This window comes from Odocoileus virginianus, chromosome 11 (genome assembly GCF_023699985.2).
Source record: "Odocoileus virginianus isolate 20LAN1187 ecotype Illinois chromosome 11, Ovbor_1.2, whole genome shotgun sequence".
Classification (NCBI taxonomy): domain Eukaryota; kingdom Metazoa; phylum Chordata; class Mammalia; order Artiodactyla; family Cervidae; genus Odocoileus; species Odocoileus virginianus.
Genome location: NC_069684.1, coordinates 29273459 through 29298298, shown reverse-complemented (window position 1 = coordinate 29298298; position 24840 = coordinate 29273459).

The window sequence follows — 24840 nt, the reverse complement described above, 5'->3', positions numbered from 1 at the left end:
TCCAGACTCCAGGACACAGCTCCCTTGAAGCCGCCTGGTCCTCGGTATTTGTTACAGCAGCACTGGGCCCCAGAGATGCCCCTCGCACAGTGGCTTGAGATCAAGAAGGCAGGTGGCCACACACATGTCCCCCACAGCTAGAGTCACCCTGTGGACCAGAGACGTCTCCCTCCCCAGGGAAGCCCCACCACACACACTCCTGTCTCCTGGCCCGGAGTTTAGATGCAGTGGGAGCTCCTCACCCCAGGAAGCAGGTCCAAGCTTCCTCTCCCAGCATCCTTCAGGGAAGCATCCACACGGGTCTCCTGTTCCCCGGATCCACAGGGACCCTCTGTAGGCAAAATGAACCACGGTGACTCCAGAGGGTCCTGACTCGAGACCTGGGGGAGAATCAGCCGGGGCTCAGGGGAGGCAGGCGCTCCTGGGGGCAGCCCTACACGCGAGGGTATCCCACCCACCGGGTCCCAGTATTTGCATCCCCCTTGGTCAGGATGTTCCACCTGCATTTAGTCTTCCCATTAGGACAGTACTTTATGCTATGTTCACCTGATGTGTAAGAGCCGACTGATTGGAAAAGAGTCTGAAGCTGGGAAAGACTGAGGGCAGCAGGAGAAGGGGGCAACAGAGGATGAGATGATTGGATGGCAACACTGACTCAATGGACATGAGTTTGAGCAAACTCCCAGAGATGGCAAAGGACAGGGAAGCCTGCAGCGCTGCAGTCCATGGGGTCGCAGAGTCAGACCGACTGAGCAACTAAACAACAATTAGAACAGAAGGACGAAACACCCCAGAACATTGAAAGAAGGGGGACAGTCAGGTGCGGCTCCAGCACCCAGAGATGAGCCCAGTTCAAGCATTTTCTGATACAATCATGATGATGGCGTCCCACGTGGTCAGCTCAACAATGGCCCCCAAAGACACGCACGACCTCAGAACCTGCGGTGTCAGTTCACCTGGTGTATGTAAGGGTTTTCTAGAAAAGCTGGGCGAAAAGGATGTGCACACAGAAAGAGTTTATTACAAGGAATTTGCCCACTCAATGATGACAAAAATCCCAAGGTCAGCAAGCTGGAGACCAGGAGAGCAATGTGCTAGTGCAGTCTGGTTAAAGGTCATCAGGAACAGAAGCTCCCTCCCCCTGGGGGAGGGTCAGCCTTTGGTTCTCTCCAGGGCTCAGCTGACTGACCAGGGCCACCCACGTTATGGAGGGCAGCCTGCTGCACCCCGTCTGCCACCTGAAATACTAATCTCACCCAGACACACACTCACAGACACCCCAGATTCATGTTTGACCCAATGTCCGGGCACCCCATGGCCCAGCCAAGCTGGCACATAAAATCGACCATCACCCTGGCAACAGGATTTGACAGATGAGATAAAGTTAAGGACCTTGAGATGGGGGTGGGGGATTCATCCTGGATTAATTAGATGGGCCAAATGTGGTCACTGGGGCCCTTATGAGAGAGGGGCAGGAGGGTGAGAGTCGGAGGGGGTGAGGGTGAGAGTCAGAGAGGGACCCAGGAGAGTAAGAGCATTTTCTTGGGCTCCAAAATCACTGCAGATGGTGACCGCAGCCATGAAATTAAAAGACGCTTGCTCCTTGGAAGAAAAGCTATGACCAACCTAGACAGCATATTAAAAAGCAGAAACATTACTTTGTTGACAAAGGTCCATCTAGTCAAAGCTATGGTTTTTCCAGTAGTCATGTATGGATGTGAGAGTTAAACCATAAAGAAAGCTGAGCACAGAATAATTGATGCTTTTGAACTGTGATGTTGGAGAAGACTCTTGAGAGTCCCTTGGACTGCAAGGAGATCAAACCAGTCCATCCTAAAGGAGATCAGTCCTGAATATTCATTGGAAGGACTGATGCTGAAGCTGAAACTCCAATACTTTGGCCACCTGATGCAAAGAACTGACTCATTGGAAAAGACCCAGATGCTGGGAAAGATTGAGGGCAGAAGGAGAAGGGGATGACAGAGGATGAGATGGTTGGATGGCATCACTGACTGGATGGACATGAGTTTGAGCAAGCTCTGGGTGTTGGTGATGGACAGGAAAGCCCGGCGTGCTACAGTCCATGGGGTCACAAAGAGTCAGACATGACTGAGTGACTGAACTGAACTGAACTGGACGTGGTCACTGAGAGGGAGGTAGGAGGGTGAGAGTTGAAAGGGAGGGGTGAGGGTGGAAGCAGGACTGGGAGATGCTGAGCTTCTGGCTTTCAAGGTGCAGGATGGGGCCATGAGTCAAGGAGTGCAGGTGCCTCTAGAAGCTGGACATGTGGGGAAGCAGACATCTCCCTGGAGTCCCAGGAGGGACCCAAGTTGATCCACACCTGCAGGATCTGACCACCAGTATTCTAAGATAATGAACATGTGCTGTTTTAAAATACTGGGTTCATGGTAATTTGTTACAGCAGCTACAGGCAAGTAATACACACATCCTGATTTTTTTCCCTCTTAATATGACTAATTTTGTTCTTGTTGTTCAATCACTAAGTTGTTTCCAACCCTTTGCAACCCCATGGACTGAAGCACACCAGGATCCTCTGTCTTTCACTATCTCCTGGAGTTTGCTCAAACTCATATCCATTGAGTCAGTAATTATACCTAACCATTTCATCCTCTGCTGCCCGCTTCTCCTTTTGCCTTCAATCTTTCCCAGCATCAGGGTCTTTTCCAATGAATCAGCTCTTCCCATCAGGTGGTCAAAGTATTGGAGCTTCAACTTCAGCATGTCCTTCCAATGAATATTCAGGACTGATTTCCTTTAAGATTGACTGATTTGATCTCCTTGCTGTCCAAGGGACTCTCAAGAGTCTTCTCCAACACAATTCACAAGCATCAATTATTCGGCACTTAGCCTTCTTTACGGTCCAACTCTCACATCTGTACATGACTACTGGAAAAACCATAGCTTTGACTATATGGACCTTTGTCAGCAAAGTATGTTTCTGCTTTTTAAAAAGAATTTCATGTTATGATTATGTAACGATTCTTTAGCCATTCCTTCAGTGTTGGCCATTTTGGGGGGACTCACAAATAACCCTTCAAGGGACATCCGGGTTCTCAGTGACCACCCCCCCACCATGCTTTCCCACGTTATTACCTTTGCATGGATTCCCAGCAGCGGGGTCTCTGGATCCAAATATTTTTCTATGATGATTTCCAAAAGTTCCAGCCCCACCCCATCAGCTCTGGACCTGGGAGGGATACTCATTTCTGCTCATTCCAGGGTGTCCCAGCCAACTTTGAAGGACAAGTTGCTCCCATCTTGGCTTACCTCGGTGGAGGCTGTTACTGCCCTCGGCTGGAGGCAGGTCCCATGCCTGTGTCACCCAGGTCTCAGAGCCCGCCGTTCACCTGGGCTCTTCTATGCTAATAGTACCAACCTCACAGCAGACAGGCTGGGTGCCCTCCCCCGAGTCTGAGCGGCACCCCCTAGGCCTCTGTCCACCCCGTCTCAGCCAGGAGGGGTGGCTGCTCTCAGACCAGGTGGAGCAGGCCACAGTGAGTGAGCCCCCTTCCACCACTCTCCGGGTGTGTTGGACCAACACTGGTTCTCATGGAACTGAGACTCTGAGATCAAAACAAGACGGAGCAGAAAAGCCATCTCTGTGGGTGTTAAAGGTCAGAACCCCTCTCCCATCCCTGGACCACCCCCATGGTTAGAACCTGGAAGGGGTTGCCAACTCAGTCAGTGTTCAGTCTGAGACAGCAAAAGAGCTGCAGGCTGTGTGGCCCTGAGTGAGCCCCTGGCCCACCTGCCTCCGTCTCCCCACCCGCGCTGTGGAGCGGTGTGGGGTGGCCCAGACACCCCTCTGTGCGCCGTCCACCAGAAGTAGCCCTGCAAGGCCAAGCATGGATGCTCAAAAGGCAGGCTAGCCAGAAGGGCTTAGGGCCAGCAGCCCCTCACCCCTGCCCCCCTCCACCCCATTCGTGGTGACATCTCGGAGACCAGGCCCAAGGTCCCAAGCTCCCAGTCCCTGCAGAAGGCAGCAGCCCACCCCACCCCCACCCCCACCTTTGCGTGTCCGTGTCCAAGGCGGGCTGCCCACACAGCCTCCCGCACACCCCAGGCGGCCTCCGCTGGGAGGACCAAGCTGTGTGTGGAGCGCGGGCGCGCTCTGCTGGTGCCTGTGTGCAATGACCACGCAAGGGAATCCGGCCGCCGCTTTGACGAGGTTGGGCCTTGTACCAAGGGGCTCAGAAGGCTGACCCCTTAGGCTGACCAGAGCTGCAGACGTGACTCCTTTAGGCTCAGCGCTGACCACAGTGGGCAGAGCCAGCATCTTCCCAGTGTTCACCACGAGCAGGGCAGCACTGAGCTGTCCCAGGGAGGGGTTCTGTTCTCCCTGACCCCCACCCTCACAGCCTAGAGGGGGCGTCATTAGACTGTTGTATGGGTAAGGAAACCGCATACAGGGGCAGACACAGCGATGCGAGATGCGGCTTGCTCGGGCGGGCGGGGGCCCTCTCTCCAGAGGCCACCGATACCCAGCCCCCAACAGGGTGAGAGAACCTCACAGGCGTCAGTGTGGTCAATCGTCCTCCACCCACTACCCAGGTGGAGATACAGGTGTGAGGCCCCCAGTCCCCTGCCAGCCGGATCGGTAACTCTTCTCTCTGCCATGTCATGGTCCAGGGGCTGCTGGTCTGGGGCGCTTGAGAGGGAGAGGAGTGGGGACAGGGAGCAGGGGCTAGGGTGGATCCTGGAGGGTGGGCCCCAGACACCACCCTCCCACCCTTGAGATGCCATCCCCAGCAGCTGTGGACAGGGCCAGAAGCCCAGATGGGGCAGGACAGGCAAGGGTGAGGCACCTGCCGCAGGCCCCCTCCCCGGCCCCTCAACAGCTCAGTTGACCCCGTTCTGCATGCCTCCCCAAGCCCTCACCGATGTGGGCTCTGCGCTCAAGGCTGTGACCCCACCAACCACCGTCCAGCGCTGCCCCCACCACCAGAGGCACCCGGAGGCCCAGTACCCCTTCCCTGGTGCCCCGGCCTGGCTGTGCTGCTCCCTAGAGCCAACGCTGAGCCAGGCTCAGAGGTTTCAGGTCCCAAGTCCCCACCACGTACCCACATCCCCCAGGCACCAGGTCCAGCGGGCGGCCAGCAGGACCCGCCGTCCCAGGCAGACGAAGAGCTTCTTTCATCACATCCTGGGCGACTCCCTCAACTCTGGAGAGAGGAGCCGGTGATCTCGGCAAAAATAAACAACAGGCCTACTGTTTATCTGTCCTGACGGGAAAAGATGGGCTGTTTCTGTCCACTGCACCCCACCCCACCCCCAGGTCCCTGGTCCCTGGGGGTGTGAGGTCACCACCCCCGCAGGCCTCCTGACACCCCGGCCCCCAGCCTCTCAGCCTTCTGACCTCCACCATAACCCCTTGTCCCCCAAACCCCACCCACCAGACCTCCAACCCCCAGACCCATAGCCCCTTGTTCCCAGGACCCATCCCCGGCAAGGTTCCCTGGTCCCCAGGTCGCAGACCCTGTCCGAGCACTCCATCCTTGCCTGTGCACATGAGTGGGGATCAAGACAGACACCCCACTTTCACCCCCAGGAGACCCTCCATACAGAGATTTTCATGAGCCTCTCGGCTCCTATGAGTTCAGGGTCATGGCTACAAGCATAGGTGTGAGCTCTTACTCAGCTTGAGGTGTCTGCACGCACACTTGTGTGCACTCTCACAGGTACAATGGGCACACACTTGGGAACACAGGTACTCACACATAGCATGCACACATTCACACACACCTGGATACATGCACCTGTGTGCACACACACATATCTAGGTCCACATCCAAATGCACACCTCCACAGATGTGTGCATGCATCCACATGAGTGTATATACATGGGTGTACTGAATGCGGCAACACTCACACCTACACACTTGCACACACTCACATGCACAGCCTATGCACACATACACAAATACAGCCCCACATACTCACCTACAGACACACATGTGCTGATTCACACACTTGTACACACACACGTACACAGTCGGCATTGCCGGTGCTCTGAGATGCTCAGGGCATCCAGGTGAGGAGGAAGAAGGGCAGAGGAAAAGTAGGGAGGAGGGGCCTGGGTCTCTGCAGTGCCCATTAAGGGGGTCTTGAGGACCCCCCTCACAGCAGCAAGGCCTCCAGTCAGCTCCCAAGGGCCTGTCAGAACAGAGGTCAGCACGTGCAGCCCCAGCTCTGAGTTAGGAAAGGCCTGGCGGCTTCTGCAACACTGCAGGGTGGGGACCCCCAGAAGAGATGGGTGATGTACCCCCCACCTGCCCAGACAAGCTCAAGAGGGGGTTTTATTTGAGAACAAAAAGTACTCAGACACTCCGGCGCACCGCAGGGTTACGTAGTCAAGGTCAGAGCTGCCACAGCAGCTTAGAGGGGAGGCTGGGCCTCATCCCTGGGGATGTGGGAAGGCACTGATGGGGCTTCTCAGGGGAGAAACAGCCGCAAGCCAGGGCTCCACTGAGCAGCACGCTCGGCCCAGGCAAGGCACCCCTGCTCTCCAGGACCCTGTATCTTGGCATCCCATAATACCATGCTACATTTAAGACCCAAGATGCCAGAAGACGTGCTGGTATACTGCCATGATTTCAGTCTTTCTGAAAATCCCACACCTCACCTTTCACATCATGAGATCAGAGTCAATGATTCAAATGCTGGGTTTATGAATTTGCACAGAGCTTCTCAGAAGTCTAGATGGACTGCCCATGGGAGCTACAGTCCACAGCTACATGGCCGTGGAAAACGTGTGCAGGAAGAATTTCAGCCCCAGCCCCAGTAAGGTGAAGTTTGTACTGGGTGGCAAAGGGATCAATGAATTTATAGTCTAGTGAGGATCTTCATGCAGAACACACAAGACCCAGGGAACAAACAGAAAACTCTAAATGACCATAATGGCTTGTTGCCAGCACACCAAGAGCAGTCCCTTAAAAACAGAAAGTGGCATACGATGCAGGGAACTCAAAGCTGGTGCTCTGTGATGACCTAGAGGGATGGGATGAGGATGAGATGGGAGGGCAGTTTAGGAGGAGGGAGAACGATGTATACCTGTGACTGATTCATGTTGGTGTGTGGCAGAAAACATCACAATATTGTAACTATCCTCTAATTAAAAATAAAATAAAAATTTTTAAAAAACAGAGAGTGTCTCAGAGTCCACAGAACTTGGCCCTTTCCTCTGCCTCCAATGCCTCATTTGCAAGCCTGTGTTGCAAGCATCTCACAAGGGTAGAGTCCCACCTCCACCCTTTGGATCCAGGCTGAGCGATGCAGCAGTATGCTAGTCCAAAGCAGCCTGGGAAACCTGTTCTTTCTCTCTGCCTCTCTCCTCACCATACTTCTGTTCCAAGAACAGTTCAGACTGGCCTGTGGAGGAGGCTGAGGCGTCCAGTTTATAGCCAGTCAACCCCCGAGCACAGGATGGGGGAAGCCAGCCCAGCCTGCAGGGTCCTTACCTGACCCACTGCAGACCAAAGAGACATGAATGATAGCCAGCACTGATTATTTTAAGCTCTGAGTATTGGGGCGGTTTGTTACGCAGCAGCAGCTAACTGATAACAGATGGGTTCCCTTGGAGAAGAAGGGTCAGAGACAGATATTTGCGGAAATAGGAGCCTCCTCATCATTTTCTAAAGCATTGAGACACAGAAAGAGCTTTTGTGCAGCTGGTCTTACATGACATTAACTTTTTTTTATCAGATACTTTGTTTTAATTCCCACCCACCTCCACTCCACACCACATTCATCCAGCCCAGTGGTCTCATCCTTAGAAAGTTAAAATCCAGCTGTTTCTTAAGATCTTGAGTAACACACAAGATCTGTACCTTACTTTAAAATTGCAACAGTAATTTTTAAATATTTATTTATCATTTTTAGTCACAGTGGGTCTTAATTGCTGCGTGCGGGCTTTCTGTAGCTGTAGCAAGCAGGACTACTCTTCGTCGTGGTGCTCAGGCTTCTCATTGTGTTGGCTTCTTTGGTTCTGGGGCACAGGCTCCAGGGCACACAGACTTTGGTAGTTGTGGCACATGGGTAAGTTGCTCTGAGACTGTGAGATCTCCCAAGATCAGAAATTGGACCCTTGTTCTCTGTATTGGCAGGGGATTCTTAACCACTAGACCACCAGGGAAGAGCCCCACTACCATAATTTTTAAAGAAGGGATAGTTACTAAACTCCTGTTAACATTTTAGACATTGATAATGGAGTGCTCAGCAAGGAGATCAAACCAGTCAATCTGAAAGGAAATCAAGCCAAAATATTCATTGGAAGGACTGATGCTGAAGCTGAAGCTTCAATACTTTGGCCACTTGATGCAAAGAGTTGACTCATTGGAAAAGACCCTGATGCTGGGAAAGACTGAGGGCAGGAGGAGAAAGGGCAAGAGAGGATGAGATGGTTGGATGGCGTCACTGATTCAATGGATGTGAGTTTGAGCAAACTTCAGGAAATAGTGAGGAATAGGGAAGCCTGGCATGCTGCAGTCCATGGGGTTGCAAAGAGTCAGACACCACTTAGCGACAGAACAACGAACAATGAAAGGAGTAAATTGTATTCCCTCTTGAAATACTTCCACATTATGATGAAACAAATCTCCTCCAATTATTTGTTAAATAAGCTGTATATGTTCAAGCTGGATTTAGAAAAAGAAGAGAAACCAGGGATCAAATTGCCAACATCCGTTGGATTATCAAAAAAGCAAGAGAGTTCCAGAAAAATATCTACTTCTGTTTTTTTTACTATCCCAAAGCCTTTGACTGTGTGGATCACAACAAACTGTGGCAAATTCTTCAAGAAATGGGAATACCAGACCACCTGACCTGCTTCTTGAGAAATCTGTATGCAGGCAAGAAGCAACAGTTAGAACTGGACATGGAACAACAGAATGTTTCCAAATCTGGAAAGGAGTATATCAAGGCTGTATATTGTCACCCTGCTTATTTAACTTATATACATCATGTGAAATGCTGGGCTGGATGAAGCACAAGCTGGAATCAAGATTGCCAGGAGAAATATCAATGACCTCAGATACACAGATGGTCTACACCCTTATGGTAGAAAACAAGAAAAACTGTCTTGATGAAAGTGAAAGAGGAGTGAAAAATGTCAGCTTAAAACTCAACATTCAGAAAACTAAGATCATGGCATCTGGTCCCATCACTTCATGGCAAATGGATGGGGAGACAATGGAAACAGTGACAGACCTTATTTCCTTGGGCTCCAAAATCACTGCAGATGGTGACTGCAGCCATGAAATTAAAAGACAGTTGCCCCTTGGGAGAAAAGTTATGACCAACCCAGACAGCAAATTAAAAACCAGAGACATACTTTGCCGACAAAAGTCCGTCTAGTCAGAGCTATAGTTTTTCCAGTAGTCATGTATGAATGTGAGAATTGGACTATAAAGAAAGCTGAGAGCCAAAGAATTGATGCTTTTGACCTGTGGTATTGGAGAAGACTCTTGAGAGTCCCTTGGACTGCAAGGAGATCAAACCAGTCAATCCTAAAGCAAATCAGTCCTGAATATTCATTGGAAGAACAAATGCTGAAGCTGAAACTCCAATATTTTTGTCACCTGATGGGAAGAAGTGACTCATTGGAAAATATCCTGATGCTGGGAAAGATTGAAGGCAGAAGGAGAAGGGGACGACAGAGAATGAGGTGGTTGAATGGCATCACCGACTCGATGGACATGAGTTTGAGTAAGCTCTGGGAGTTTGTGATGAACAGGGAAGCCTGGCATGCTGCAGTCCATGGGGTTGCAAAGAGTCAGACACGACTGAGCGACTGAACTGAACTGAATTGAACCCGTATAATCCCATAAATTAAACTGATAAATATAGAAAAATCTTCAAATTAAAATAGCTTCTTCAAATTAAAATACGTTCACCACTTAGGGAAGTTGCCCTATGCCATTCAACTTAAAATTACAAACCTGAATCTATTATTTATAACTTTAAAGTAAAAGCACAAGTCTAGTCTGTTGGGTAATCGAATATCCCAGAATTGCTTAAATGTTGCAAATACTTAATATACCAAAAAGTAATTATTTCCAAATTTAACAATAAACAATAAACTACTGTGGGTAGTTTCTCTTGACTGTCATCTCCTTACTGGATTCCTGCTCTCCAAGGGGGCAGGGATGGTTACTCACCAGGGAACCATGACTTGCCCACTCCCAAGTGACATTTCTCATGATCCAAGTGGCCGAGCTTTTTATAGCCGCCCCATGGCAGGCTCCAGCCCTAAAAAGGGTTGGAATCACAGACCAGGCCCATGGGTTTAAATCCAGTCATCACTCAGCGCCCATGGGGAAGCCAGCCACTCCTGCTCAGCCCAGGACTGACTGTGCTCCTGGAATCCAGTAGGTCAAGACCAGCAGGGCCCAGCAGAGCTGGGGTCAACCAAGCCCTCATGTGATACAGCCAGAAAGAAACAGCTGTTGTGAGCCACCGAGATGCTGGGCTGGGCTCTTCCTGAAGCCAGAGCGACCAGTGCACCTTCGCTGCCCCTCTGGGGACACAAAAGCATCTTCTGAGCTGGAGCACCTGGACACTGTCATGCCGTCCCTCACAGACCCTGGATGCCGTTGTCATATCCTTCAGCCAGGTCACAGCCTCTCACCCAGCCCTTGCCCCGGGGGGGGGGACCCCAGCTCCCACAGGAAATGAAAACATTCTGGATTCTGCCACCTCCCTTGGCTTCAGACCCTGCTGACATAGCTACACCCAACGTCTCTGTATAATCATGTCGTCACTGGGCGCAGGCACTCCTGGCTGCACTAAGCTTCGCAGGCACTGCAGGTTTCTTTATGTTAGGTAGTTAGAATAGGGAAAAGGAGTCCACAATGGCGGTGGCTAAAAGACCTGGAAAGGAAAAGCCCTCGAAAATAGGACAAAGGAAGGTCGGGAGGACCAGAGTGAGAACCTCTGGTAAAACAAACAACACTCCTAGCTGGCCCAATTTACATAAGACAGGCCCAGGGACAGAGAAACATATAAAAAGAGGAGCCAAAGCTCTTCTCTCGCTCTCTCTCTCTCCCACACGATGAGGCGCTCTTCTCTTCCCGTCTTTGGATCAAAGTGTCCTCACACCTCGAAGATGGATTTTCCTGCTATCATCTAAATAGAGCTGTAACACTGAGCTGTAACACTGATTTATTTAAGAGCTATAACACGGTCTGTCCTCCGAGAGCTGTGACCCGCCGAGGGGGCTTCAATGTCCGTCACTCCAAATTTTTGTTGTGACGAGACAAAGAACCGAGGAGCATACACTCGCATGACATCTACAAACTGAAGGTTGGTGGCTACCCTGTGCCAAGCAAGTCTATCAACACCCTTTTTCCAACAGCGTTTGCTCACTTCATGTCTCTAAATCACATTTTGGGAATTCTTGAAACACTTCAAACTATTTCATTATTATTATTATATTTGTTGTGTGATCTTTGATGCTACTATTGCAATCATTTAGTATTTTTCAGCAATAAAATATTTTTTGGTTAAGGTACATATATTGTTTTTTTTAGACCTAATGCTATTGCACATTTAGTAGGTGATAGTGTGATATAAAGATAAATTTTATACATACTAGGAAACCAAAAACTTCACATGGCTTGCTTTATTGCAATAGTTGCTTTGTTGCCGTGGTCTGGAACCAAACTGACAATATCCCGAGGTGCCTGTTGTTCAGTCTCTAAGTTGTGTTTGAGTCTTTATGACCCCATGGACTGTAGCACGCCAGGCTTCTCTGTCCTTCACCATCTCCCGGAGTTTGCTCAAACTCATGTCCATTGAGTCAGTGATGCCATCCAACCATCTCATCCTCTTTCACCCCCTTTTTCTTTTGCCTTCAATCTTTCCCAGCATCAGGGTCTTTTCCAATGAGTCGGTGTTTCTCATCAAGTATTGGAGCTTCAGTCTCAGCATCAGTCCTTCCAATGAATATTCAGAGTTGATTTCCTTTAGGATTGACTGCTCTGACCAGCCCAAGGGACTCTCAAGGGTCTTCTTTAGCACCGCAGTTCAAAAGCAGCAATTCTTCTGTGCCTAAAGTCAGTTCCAAACTCACCCTTTCCAGCATCTCCCAGGTGGGCTTGGCAGCATGTCAGTAAGTCCTGTGGGTTAGGGGGATGGTTCTGATTAAAGGTACCTGTAAGAGGCTTTGTTCAGAGTGCCCTTCGGGCACATACCAAACAGTTAGCCTATTAAAGGTTCTGAGAATTGTTGCAGTGAGAAAACACGTTTAACTGTATTTAAGCCTGTATTCACCGTGTTACATTGTTTTCTTGTAACCCCTGTTGATGACTGATCATTTGTTCACAATTATCTCCTTTCCCAAGCCCCCCAGGGGCAGAGCTTGTCCGTCCTCCTGACTTGGGTACTTCACTGAGGGAGGTGGAGCACACATACAGTCAGCCTGCAGTCCCCACAGACTGTGACCAAGAAATAAGCAGCTGTTGTGAGCATCTGAGATGCTGGGAGTGTCTGTGCTGAAGCCTGAGCTGACAGATGCAGAAAGTGGTACCTGTATGATGACCATGACAGCATCTCAACATTGGCTTTGGCAGAGGGAAAACTTGGAGGAGGCTGCAAGAGCTATGACCATGCCACAATGTAGACAAACAATGTCTAAAACATATGCCAGAGACAACTGGAAGGGTAGGTCTGCACCCAGTGAGCATGTGGCCCCAGGGGAGAGGTTCAGAGGCAGATCTTTGACATTGAGTTGTCCTTGACCAGCTATATTTGATCAGAAGTACCGCAAGAAAGTTTGTTCACAGGAAGGGGAAAGGGGCATCCAGAAATTCTGGGGTCAAAGATACAACTCCTCTCGGATAAAAGCAAAAATTTCAAATGAAGGCCCAGCCTGGGGACAAAGACCAGGTCATGGAACAGAGTTCCCACTGTCTGTAAAGACCAGTGATGGGATGGAGGTGCTCTTAGCAGAAACCGTGGTGAAGAGGACAGGGAGAAGACCATTGTTATTGTTGTTCGGTCCCTGAGTTGTGTCCGACTCTTTGTGACCCCATGGACTGCAGCACGCCAGACCTCCCTGGGGAAGACTGAGCTGGGCTCAACTCTGCTCAATCTGACCTTCTCTTTCCAGATCCCAGGCTGAGGTGTAGCCTCCATCTGGGCCATGATGATCTCGTGTGCGGTGCAGTGCGCAGGATAATGACCTCCCAAACACACCCACCTCTTGATGCCTGGAATCCATGTAGAGTGACCTTACAGGAACTTTGCAGGTGGGATGCAGGCTATCCTGGATTATACAAGTGAGTCCCGGGTCATCATGAGGGTCTCCAGGGACCAGGAGGGTCCGAGTCAAAGAGGACAAATGACAGGGGAGCAGCATCCTGGGAGGAGACGCTGGGCTGCTGATGGTGAGGATAGATGAGGCGCTGCAAGGTGAGAGATGTGGGTGCCTCTAGGAGCTGGAAGAGGCAAGAAACAGATGCTTCTTGGAGATTCCAGGAGGAGCTGCCCTGCCCACACCTTGATTTTGGCCCATTTGAAACATCTGACCTCCAGAACTTAGGAGAAGAAATTTTGATTGGGTCGTTGTTGTTTCCCTGGAGGAGGAAATGGCAACCTCTTCCAGTACTCTTGCTTAGAGAATCCATGGACAGAGGAGCCTGGAGGGCTACTGTCCAAGAGTTCGCAAAGAGTCAGACATGAATGAAGCAACTTAGCACAGTCACTAAGTCATCTCCTGCTCTTTGCAGTCCCACAGTCTGTAGCCTGCTAGGTTCATCTGTCCACAGGGTTCTCCAGGCAAGAATACTGCAGTGGGTTGCCATTTCCTTCTCCAGGGGATCTTCCCAACCCAGGGATCGAACCCACACCTCCTGCATTGGCAGGTGGATTCTTTACCACTGAGTTGGGTTATGTGCTTCCCAGATGGTGCTAGTGATAAAAAACCCACCTGCCAATGCAATAAAAGACAAGAGTTAGATCCCTGGGTCAGGAAGAACCCCTGAAGGAGGGCATGGCAACTCATTCCAGTGTTCTTGTCTGGAGAATCCCATGGACAGCGGAACCTGGCAGGCTACAGTACATGGGGTCGCAAAGAGTCAGACACGACTGAAGTGACAGCACTTAACCCAGCTGAATCATGCCACCATATTTGTGACAATGTTTTTGCAGGAAGCTGACAGAAGGGGAAAGGGATTGATCACTTACAGGTGAATGGTATTGAATTCATGATCTCAGAAGGAGAAAATTTCGCTTCAGGACCAAAGACTCTGCTTCAGTCACTCGGAGCTTCGTGTGGCAAAAGTTTTATTAAAGTGGAAAGGGACAGAGAAAATTTCTGACATAGACACCAGAAGGGGGCAGAGAGTGCCCCCCTCGCCAGTCTTGTATACTTTTTCAATTGGTTACTAACAATAGAAAGGTCTTACCAGACTCACTCCCCCAACATACATTTTAAGATAACAGGATTAGTCAGAAGATTCTTAAGAAGGAGAAACAGGTCCTTGAGCAAGATACATTGTTGTTATATAATCATTAGTACAGAGCTTAAGGAAAAACATACCCTTGAGCAAGATGTATTGCTTTGTAGTGCAACCATTAGCTCTGGGCTCAAAGGAAGTTAGCCTTAAAGAAATAGATTGTTGCCATAACAACTCAGAGCTTAAGGGGAAAAAAAATCCTTATATGACTAAGATGAAGAATGTGGAAAAAAAAAGGTTTGTCCCTTTCTCCTCCTTGAGGGCCCCTGATTCCTTATCAACCTACCTAAGAATTAACTCTCTCAGGATGAGGGGCAAAGTACATCCTGTTTCAGCTCCTCCTGATGGAGCCACAAGGCATGTGTGCTCACATCCCATTTTTCAAAGCTTGTCATGTGGCCACACCAGATGTCCCTGGGGAAGAAAGCTACTCCAGCACTGGGAAGCAGGTGTGGTGGGAGGGAGCAAGCAGTAGTGGGGAAAGACCACTGCCTATCTCAACACCTGGTCACAAACATCTGCTTCCCTGATGCCTGAAAATACCCCCACAAGTTTCCTTCAATCATGGCCTCCTGCTTCAAATCCAGAACCTCGTGGAGGGACTGTGTCTGAACTAGGGCTCCCCTGACCTGAAGACCTCCCATTAAACAGATCAGTGATCAGCAAACCTGACCCAGTGCAGCTGCCAAGCCTGATCCCCGTGGTCCAGGCTCCTGCTTCTACCCCCAGAAGCCCCCCTGTTTTTATTGTCCTCCCAGGTCCATTTAGTCAAAGCTATGGTTTTTCCAGTAGTCATGCATGGATATGAGAGTTGGACCATAAAGAAGGCTGAGTGCTGAAGAATTCATGCTTTTGAGCTGTGGTGCAGCAAAGACTCTTGAGGGTCCCTTGGGCTGCAAGGAGATCAAACAAGTCAATCCTAAAGGAAATCAGTCCTGAATATTCATTGGAAGGACTGATGTTGAAGCTGAAGCTCCAATACTTTGGCCACCTGATGAAAAGAACTGACTCACTGGAAAAGACCTTGATGCTGGGAAAGATTGAGGGCAGGAGGAGAAGGGGCTGGCAGAGGATGAGATGGTTGGATGGCATCACCAACTCAATGGACATGAGTTTGAGCAAGCTCCAGAAGATGGTGAAGGACAGGGAAGCCTGAACTGCTGCAGTCCATGGAGTCCCAAAGAGTCAGACACAACTGAGCAACTCAATAACAACAGATCGCATTTGCAAGACCTCAGGGAAGGCCACTTCTATGGTGGCCAAGGCACCCTCTGTACTGGTTTCCTGCCTGGAGAGCGGGGCCCCTTGACACCTGCAGACCAGGAGGCTTATCAGAGGCAGCAAACGGAGGCCTCAAGTGCTGGAGGCAACAGTGTCCCCACGCCCCACCCCACCAACGGCTGAGTGCCTTATATGTACTAGGAGTGGTGCCAGGGGTCCCCTCTCCAGAGGACCAGCCCCCCCTTCAGTGAGGCTGGGGGAACCCACAGGGCACCAGGAGGGGAGCTGAAGCTTCTCATTCTGGGAGCCAATGTGGCCCTGCCTCCCAGCTCTGGAGCTTCCACCAGCATTGAGGCCCAGAGCTAGGATGGTGGCAGCAGCAGCAGAGCCCCAGCCTCACCTACAGGGATGGTCCAGAGCCTCCCCCATCACTGGTTCCCTGAGGTAAGAAGCTTCTTGTCAACCTTGGCCCCCATCCCCACTCAGCGCTTCAGTACATCTTCCCTGGTGGCTTAAACAGGACTTGACTTTCTCACGGTCTGGAAGCTGGGAGTCTGAGCGAGACCCAGGTGTTTGCATGGCTGGTTCCCCTTGGAGGCTGTAAGGAAGAATCTTGTCCAAGCCTCTCCGCAGCTTCCAAGGCTTCTGGCAACCCTTGGCATTCTGTTCTGTAGCTTGTAGATGTATCACCCTGATTCCTCTCCTCTGTGTTCACATGATGCCCCCTGTGGGTGTCTAGGTCCAAATTTACCCCTTTTTACAAGGACAGTCCTATGGGATTTGGTCCCACCCTAACAACCTCCTTTTCACTCAGTTACCTCCATCAAGATCTTATCTACAAATATAGTCACATGCTGAGGTGGGGGGAAGGGTGAATATGACTCCAGCACATCTTTTGGGAGGATGTGACTCCACCATTACACATAATGAACAATTCTCCTTAACGACTCTCTCGTCCCGCAACCGACCCCTTTGTCCTGGTTGCTGTAGAGAACAGCACTTCCCTGGGGGGCGTCTAACATCCCCGCTGCCCAGACCCTCCCCATTAGGACCACACGAATGAGTTCCAGCATCTTCACCTCACACACTCCAAGGAAACGCCCAACAGCCTCTGACAGTGTGAACTCTGAAGCTACAGAACACCCACGTGGGCAGCCAGCCCCATCCACACGCCCAGCCCAGCACCTGCAGGGTCCATGCCCACATGGTCCACCATCCTGTACATTGGCCAGTCCTGCAATTCCGTCCACATCCCTCTGGGGCAGTGCTGAGCCCACCCCAGACAATAGGGAGGAGCCCCAGGAGAGAGGGGTGCCCAGAAGGCACGGCCTCAGCTGAGATCTCCTGAGATCTCCTGTGGCAGAGGAGAGGCCTGTGCTCCTCTGCAGAGTGGGGGCCTACTTCTGCTGCCAGGAGAACCAAGGGCCCTGCGGTCAAGAGCCTCCAGCACACCCACGGCACATCCCCAGCCCAGTTCTCTGGACTATCTGGACCTATCTGTTCCTCTGCTATCAGGACCTTCCCTGTCACAGGAGACCCTTGGAGGCCAAGCACCCAGCCACCGTTGCAGCACTGCTGCCCATCATTAGGCTGCTTTCAGCGTAGTCTGCCCACAGCTTCCAGGGGACCAGGTAAGACCACGTCCCTCCCCTCCCACAGCCCTGCCATCCGTCAGCCCCCCAAGCCCACTGTCTTCTCTCCCTGAGGCTTTCAGCACAGGACAGGGAGGCCATCAGCCACATCCCTCACCGACACTGTTATACTCGCTCAGGTCGTGGCCATGGTTACTGCAGGCCCAGCATCTCACCTTCCACTGCACCTGGACCCCAGGTGAGAGCCTTAGCCACAGGAAGGGGCTGCAGTCTGGTGGTATCACTGCCCCACTCCCCAGTGAGCCCCAGACCAATAAAGGGTCAGTTCTAACACGTCCTTCCAAGGATCTGCAGTCCAGGACCACTTTGGCCTGGGCCCCAGAGAAAAAGCAGCCTAATAGTGAGGCTTTCTGCAGCTGTTACCTCTCCTGGGAGCAGTGGTGAGGGCAGTGGGGTAGGCGGTCACCAGGCCAGGCCCCCATGTACCTCACCCATGGGACCCCATGGACTGAATGAGGCCAGGCTTCCCTGTCTTTCACCATCTCCTGGAGTTTGCTCAAACTCATGCCCATTGAATTGGTGAGGTGGCCATCTCAGCTCCCCTGACCCTGGGAGTGTCCATTTCCGCAAACTCTAGGCATCACCCTGCAGGAGGCCCTCCAGTGCCAGGAGGGGTCAGAGCCCACATCTCTGTGGCTGGGAAAAGAGCAGATGTGTCCGGAGGGATAGCACAGAGCATGGGGGCATCTAAAGCAGCAGGTGCAGAACCCAGAGGCTGGAGCCAGAGTGACTCTCCAACAGGGCCATTGCTGACAGGGCCACACGGGAAAGCTGCACCACCGACAGTCAGCCCCAGACAGCACTCAGGTGATGCTCAGGCAGAAGAGTGATTTCAGAGGCGTTAGGTGGCTTGGCAGTAAAGAATTTGTCGGCCAGTACAGGAGACGTGGGTTCAGTCCCTAGGTCAGGAAGATCTCCTATAGAAGGGCATGGCAACCCACTCCAGTATTCCTGCCTGGAGAATCCCATGGACAGAGGCAACTGGAGGGCTACAGTCCATGGGGCCACAAAGTATAGAACATGACTGAGCAACTAAACAAGAAGAAGAAGAGGAAAGAAAGACAGTCACTTCCAGAGTCGCAATCTGGCACTGGGAAAATCCTCTGAATCAGTGAAAGGCGGTTCTAAGCCAACAGGAATCATCAGCCATGTGGCCAGAGTCAGAATTAAAGCAAAGAAACTCATGGTTCTCTTACAGGCAAAGAACCACCTGAAGCTACAGTGGAAGAGAATGTCTGTAAAATAGCAACAGGAAAAGATTAAGTAGCTGAGAGTGATTCAGAAGCATGCAAGAGCTAAATGAAATTGGCCAGGCTTCCTGAACCAATCAATACAATTAATAAAAATCCCATAGCTCAGCTGGTAAAGAATCCGCCTGCAATGAGGGAGACCTGGGTTCAATCCCTGGGTTGGGAAGATCCCCTGGAGAAAGGAAAGGCTACCCACTCCAGTATTCTAGCCTGGAGAACTCCTTGGACTGTATAGTCCACGGGGTCGCAAAGAACTGGACACAACTGAGCAACTTTCACTCACTGTATAGCACAGGGAACTATATTTAATATGCTGTAATAACCTACAATGGAAAAGAATCTGGAAAAGAACATATACGCATATAACTGAATCACTTTGCTATACACCTGAAACTAACACAAAATTGTAAATCAGCTCTACTCCAATACAAAAAAATTTCAGTCCCCCTAAAATGCCATGCAAGTTTTTACTGGCACCGATCTTTAAAGATTTTTTTAATGTGGACCATTTTTAAAGTCCTTACTGAATTTGTTAAATATTGCTTCTGTTTTATGCTTTGATTTTTTGGCTGCAAGGCATGTGGGACCTTCCCTCCCTGACCAGCAATCAAATCTGCACCCCCCAGCACTGGACCATTGGACCAACAGGGAAGTCCCAGAACCAATCCTATTTTCAAGTCCACGTGGAAAGTAAAACATAGAAGAATGCCCAAATCTCACCTACTGTCCGGCCTTTTGAGCTAATGATGTTTTATACACTTTTTAATGGTTGGAAAATATTTTTAAAATAAGAGCAATAAGTTGTGACTCAGGGAAATAATGAGATTTGGTGTCAGTGTCCAGTTTTATCAGCACAGCCCATCCACCGAGTGCTGACTGTCTCTGGCCACCTCTGTACGCCAATGGCAGAGTTAAGTTGTTGGACAGAGACTTGACCCATGAAGCATAAACTCCTCACTATTGAAGCCACACCTGCTCAGGATTAACATTCAGTCATTTTTGACCTCAGCTTCCCAGAATTCCCTGAGTCCTGCCATGTGCCAGGCTGTACCAGGGGCTAGGAAGACAGGGGTCCAGGGGAACCTCCCTGACCTGGTAAGGTGACCTTTCAGCTAGGGAGATAAACAGTACAATGTATGACCGGCTGGGTTCTGGATGGGGCAGTGGGCAATCTCTCTGAAGATGAGAATCTCAACAGATTCCTAACAAAATGGCACAAGTGAGCCAAACCAGCATCTGGAGGATGGGGACTTTGGGAGACAAGAGAGGCAGGTGCAAAGGTCCTGGGGTGGGAACCTCCCCCTTGAAGAGTGGTACAGTCAGATAGGTGACCCAGGGCTCTCCAGACACCACAGCCACCTGCTCATAGGGCTGTGCTGTCGGGGAGGGGTGTAAGGCACCAGAAGCAGAGCAGTGCAGAGCGGGACCCACAACTGGACCTGTTGCTGGCCGAGAAGCTGCAGGTCCCCACAGGAGCTGGTGCAAACCTGGAGAACACGGACTCTCCTCTTGACTGGATCCTGGACAGGCAGCCTCCTGGAGCCCCATCCTCCACTGGGCCTTGTCCTTGGACCCTGCCTTCAGCCTGCCACACCCAGGGGGAGCAGGAAAGCTGCTGAGTCAGTTAGGGGAGAACGCCCCCAGTCTCAGGAGCATATCACCATCCCTACTTGATCAATCCCCTCCCCCCTCCATCCTGATCACCCTGGTCCACCTTCAGCAAGAGCCCCATCCCCTTGATGGCTGCTCTTCTAATTTCTATCCACTCACACCCCAGTCCTGCTCCTGGGCGGTAACCCCCTCGTCCTGTTACAGGAGCCCGACTCCTCTCCCTGGCTGCAGCAGTCTGGAATGAAGGTTTCCTTGCTGTTTGTCAGAGGGATGTTTTCTCTAATGGTGACCCCCACCCTGGTCACACCTGGCCCCACCAGATCCCTGGCTCTTCCTGTCCATCCTGAGACCACAGCCAAGGAGGGGGCCGTGCCCTGGACAGAGCCGGGGGCCAGCCTGAGAGTCCGGACACCCCCATCCAACAAGCTGCAATGCATCCAATGTGGTACTGTGGTGCCAACTCCAAGAGGGCACCCCCTCCCCCTAGTAGGGCAGCTCAGCCCGACTCCATTAATCTAACACTCGCTTGCGTGTCAAAGTGCACGGCAATTTCTTGTAAAAATGATCCGGCTGCTAATTAGGCTGTTTATAACTTGTTTCCCTGGTCGCTAATGATAATTAACATGCAAATTAGCTCGGGGAGGGGAGGCTCTGGGGCCCCTAGTTCATTACCACGTTAATTACTGTTTGCATACTTAAGCATCGCAGATATAAATGGCGGCATTTAGTGTAATGGGCAAGCTGATAATTATACCAACGACATTTTGAAAAGTCATTTCACTGTGTTATTTTTCTGTGTGATTAATGATTCCGTGCCTGGTTGATAAACTTGGTTAGTTGAAACCAATACAGGCTCTGTGCACAAACCAGCCAACAGACTCAGCCCATCAATCTCCCCCATTCCCTGATGGCTAAAAGCTTTGGACGAAGGCAAAAGGCAAAGGATAAAGTTGGGTGGCTTTGGAAAAGAGTGAACTTCCCAAACTTCGTGCTTTTCAGGAGCTGGTTCCTCAGAATCTGCTCTCGCAGCCACAGCAGCTAGTGTCTGTTTAAGGTTGCCGAATTTGGGGAGCTCTGTGACATGAGGCCAGCTGCCTCTCTGGGAGCCGGGCCTGGCTTTGCTCCTTCCTTCCTTTCTCCCCTCCCACCTTTCAGGTAGGTACCTGCTGGGCTGTGGCAACCCCGCCCTCCTGGAGCCAACATTCCAACAACAGAATCCAATAACAGACAAGTGGACAGTGCCGGGCAGTGAAGCAGGCAAAGGAACAGAGGGGAATAGGGAGTCACTTCAGATAAAGTGGGTCAGAGAAGGAAGTGAGGGGAGTGCAAAGGCCCTGGGGCCGGAACAGACTTGTGGGGAGGGAGAAGGGTACGGGGGTGGGTGGGGGAGCGCGGGCAGGCACAACAAGGGGACCAGTAAGGCTTGGCTGAATGACCAGGGTACTGAGCAGGGCAGGTCCCATGGGCAGGAGGTATGGGTTTGGGGGAGCCCCAGAAATCTCCCTGATAAAAAAGGGGCCCCATCCCCAAAAGCCTAGGACCTCGACATCGCACACCTGCTCCTTCCTAAACACAAGCTTCACCCACTCTAGTGCCTGGAAGGCAGAGGTGGCCTTGGCAAGTCGCAGCCACTGTAATTGAGATTAAGAGACAGGTGGGCAGTGGATGAGGGGATGCGCCTCCCCCACTGCATTATTGATGAAGGATGATGCACAGGACAGATGTGGCCCCTGTGCCAGTCTGAGGGCTGCCGGGCCTTCGGTAAGCTCAGGGCGAGGCCAATGGAGGGAGGGGTCCAGGCTGGTGGATCTCCCCCTTCCCCAGGCTCCAGGCTCCAGACTCAAGAGAAGTGCTCTGCCTACAGTTCCTGCCCATGGGCGGCAGGGATGAGAAGCTGAAATTTCATCTGGTGACAACCAGACTCTCACCTACCCTGGTCCCCGGGATCCTGCTGGTGTTCCCCACCGTGTTCCCCACCAGTGCACTGGTGTACTTGGCTGCTACTCCACAGGTAAGTCTCTCAGGGCAGACGGAGGGGCTATACAGAGGGGTGACGGTGCCCTGAACCTGGCAGCTAGGGGTCTCTGGGTGGCTCACACACCCTGGGAGACCACCCTGGGGAGTCCAGGATGCTGGGGACCACTGAGCCCAGAGAGATGACTATAGCTGCTCCTAGGGAGAGAGGCAGTCACCCTGAGAACCCACGGTCAGTTTTGGGAGCGTTGGGAGTAGCCACAGGCTGTTGCTAAGAGCTGCACTTTCTAACTGAGGTTGGCAGAGCCCCCAGGAGCCTGCCTTCCTAGCTGGTGCCTGGGAGGAGGGGACAGGTGTCAGGGAGTCAGTAGGCTAAGGGGTCCCCAGGGTAGCTCCCAGGGAGACAGGTGGGGGATGCCTGGCCCCTCCTCGCTAATGGCCAGGGGAGCACAAAACCAGGTTGCCTCCCGGGTTGTGTCAAGACCCCCGCTTAGAGGCCCAGTGTGGAGGCAGCCCACAAGCTTCAGGAGGCCCAGGCGTGGAGGCCTAGTCTCCCTGATGGCAGAGGAGGAGCAGCCTCCAACCCGCTGTCCTCCAGGGGTCACAGCGGGGTCTGCAGGCAGGGCCACAGTAGGATTGGGACACATCCAGCACCGCCTCGTGATTTCTGGGCCCAGTGCTGGGATCAGGCCTGACCTTGGAGAGGCAAGTGTACAGGCAGGAAATGGACCAGCACCTGCTTCAGTGGAGCTGATGGGTAAACCAGTGCACCCCCCTCCCAGTTCCTCTTAGGGGAACCCCAGGGGAGGGGCTCCTAAAATTCAAATTGAGCTCTGGTTGGGCCCAGGGAGCTGGTCCCCAGGCAAGCAACTCCACTGCTCTGCGTCTTCCTACTAAAAGGGCCCGGAGCACTCATCACACCCCACCTCACCCGAGGTAAAAGTCACACAAATACAAGGTCAGTTGCAAAGCCATCAACACCTGACCACTTTCACCAACTCCTTCTATTTCCAACTTCTCTGCTGTGCCCCTGCTCACACCAAAGACGGTTCTGGAAATGGGGGCTCAGCACTCTCTCCAGCTGGCAGCCTTCATCCCAGTCAGTGGTATGACTAGGATGTACCCAGAAAAGCAACCACATGCTAACACTGGGACTGAGATGGTGTCCCCCGTGTCCCTCGGGGCAGCTGTCTCATGGCCATCTTGGGGAGCGTAGGGAGTTTTGCGGGGGACTGGGCGGCACCCCCAAACCCACCCAGGTCTGACCCCATCCCCTGGGGCAGCTGGTGGACAGAGCCCGTGTCCTGTGGTAGGCAGTGATGATGCTGGGGGTTGCAGGCCCAGGGTTAACACCTGCTCCGTTCCTGGCTCTGCGGGGTATCTGCCTAAGAGTGTTCAATTGGAGCCTCAGCACTTCCATCACAATGACACTCCACGCACCCCTCTAAACCTGTGGGAGATCCGCACACTCCCCACAAAGATGTGGCCTGGCCTGTCAGGGTTTTGAGGGCCACAGCGGTGCAAAAGGCAAGTGCCCAGAATCACCTCCAATTGAACGCCAGTCAGAAACAGTGAGAACACGCTGATGCAGACAAGAAACACCTTCCTTTTGAATTCAGTGGTCACATTGGCACCTAAAGCAACACATTTCTGCATACAGGACTACTGCTCCTGGTTCTGCATCCCAAAGGTACCCTGAGGTTACCTGTATCCAGATGCACTGCTCCCAGGTGGAGGCCACCATCACAGCTTCTGGCCCACAGAGATCACTGGGCTCATCTGGCCAGCGCCCAAGGGCCTGTGGGCACTGTGCACCAGGGCAGAGGCTCGGGGGACCCATCGGGCTAATGTGATGGGGGATGTCAGGCAGCACTGCGCCTCCATGCCCCAGGCCCTCCCCACAGCCCTTCGACAGCCCCGCTCCATTACTGGCTTGCCTAATTAGGGTAATAAAATGAAAGTAATCAAAGTCACAGGAAATCTCTCCATAAGCTGTCACTGCTGGGTCCCCACTCGCTCATTTGGGTGCCATGCTTTTGTGAATGTCAAGGAGCTGAAGAGCAGGCCAGGAGCCGGACAGGGGGGCCAGCCCATGCTGACCACAGCTGCCTGACCCTTGCAGACCTAGAGCCCAGACTCCGCCTCTTCCCTGGGAGCCCCCCTATTGGGCTGGGGGGGCCAGTTCCCAGGGACCAGGACCCTGGGGAGGACACCCCTGCCCCATAGCACCCAGTGCCCAAGCGGTCACTCCACCTGGTCCCCTGAGCCCAAGAACAGGGATGAACCTGGCATCTGGGAACCTTGGCATGTTGAGTTAGGAGGGGCCCTCACCCTAAACAGGACCACCCCTCCAGGCAGGTGCAACTCATCCACCTCCCCAGGGGCCCCACCAAGGCAGGGTTCAGCGTCTCAGACCCCAGGGCAGCAGCCTCAGTCCAGCTCTGCCTGCCCACCTCTGCTGCCTCCTCCCACCCATCCCCCTCCCTAGTGGGAGGTCGATGCCTAAAATATCAGCCGATGCTACCGGCCTTCCTCCACCACAGTCCAGGTGATCCTGGGCCAGCAGGGCATGTCACAGCCCCTTAGGGCCACCTTCCAGGCCTCATCTCAAGGAGGGGACGGGCCCCCTGCTGGGACAGGGTGTGGTGGGGAGGGGGG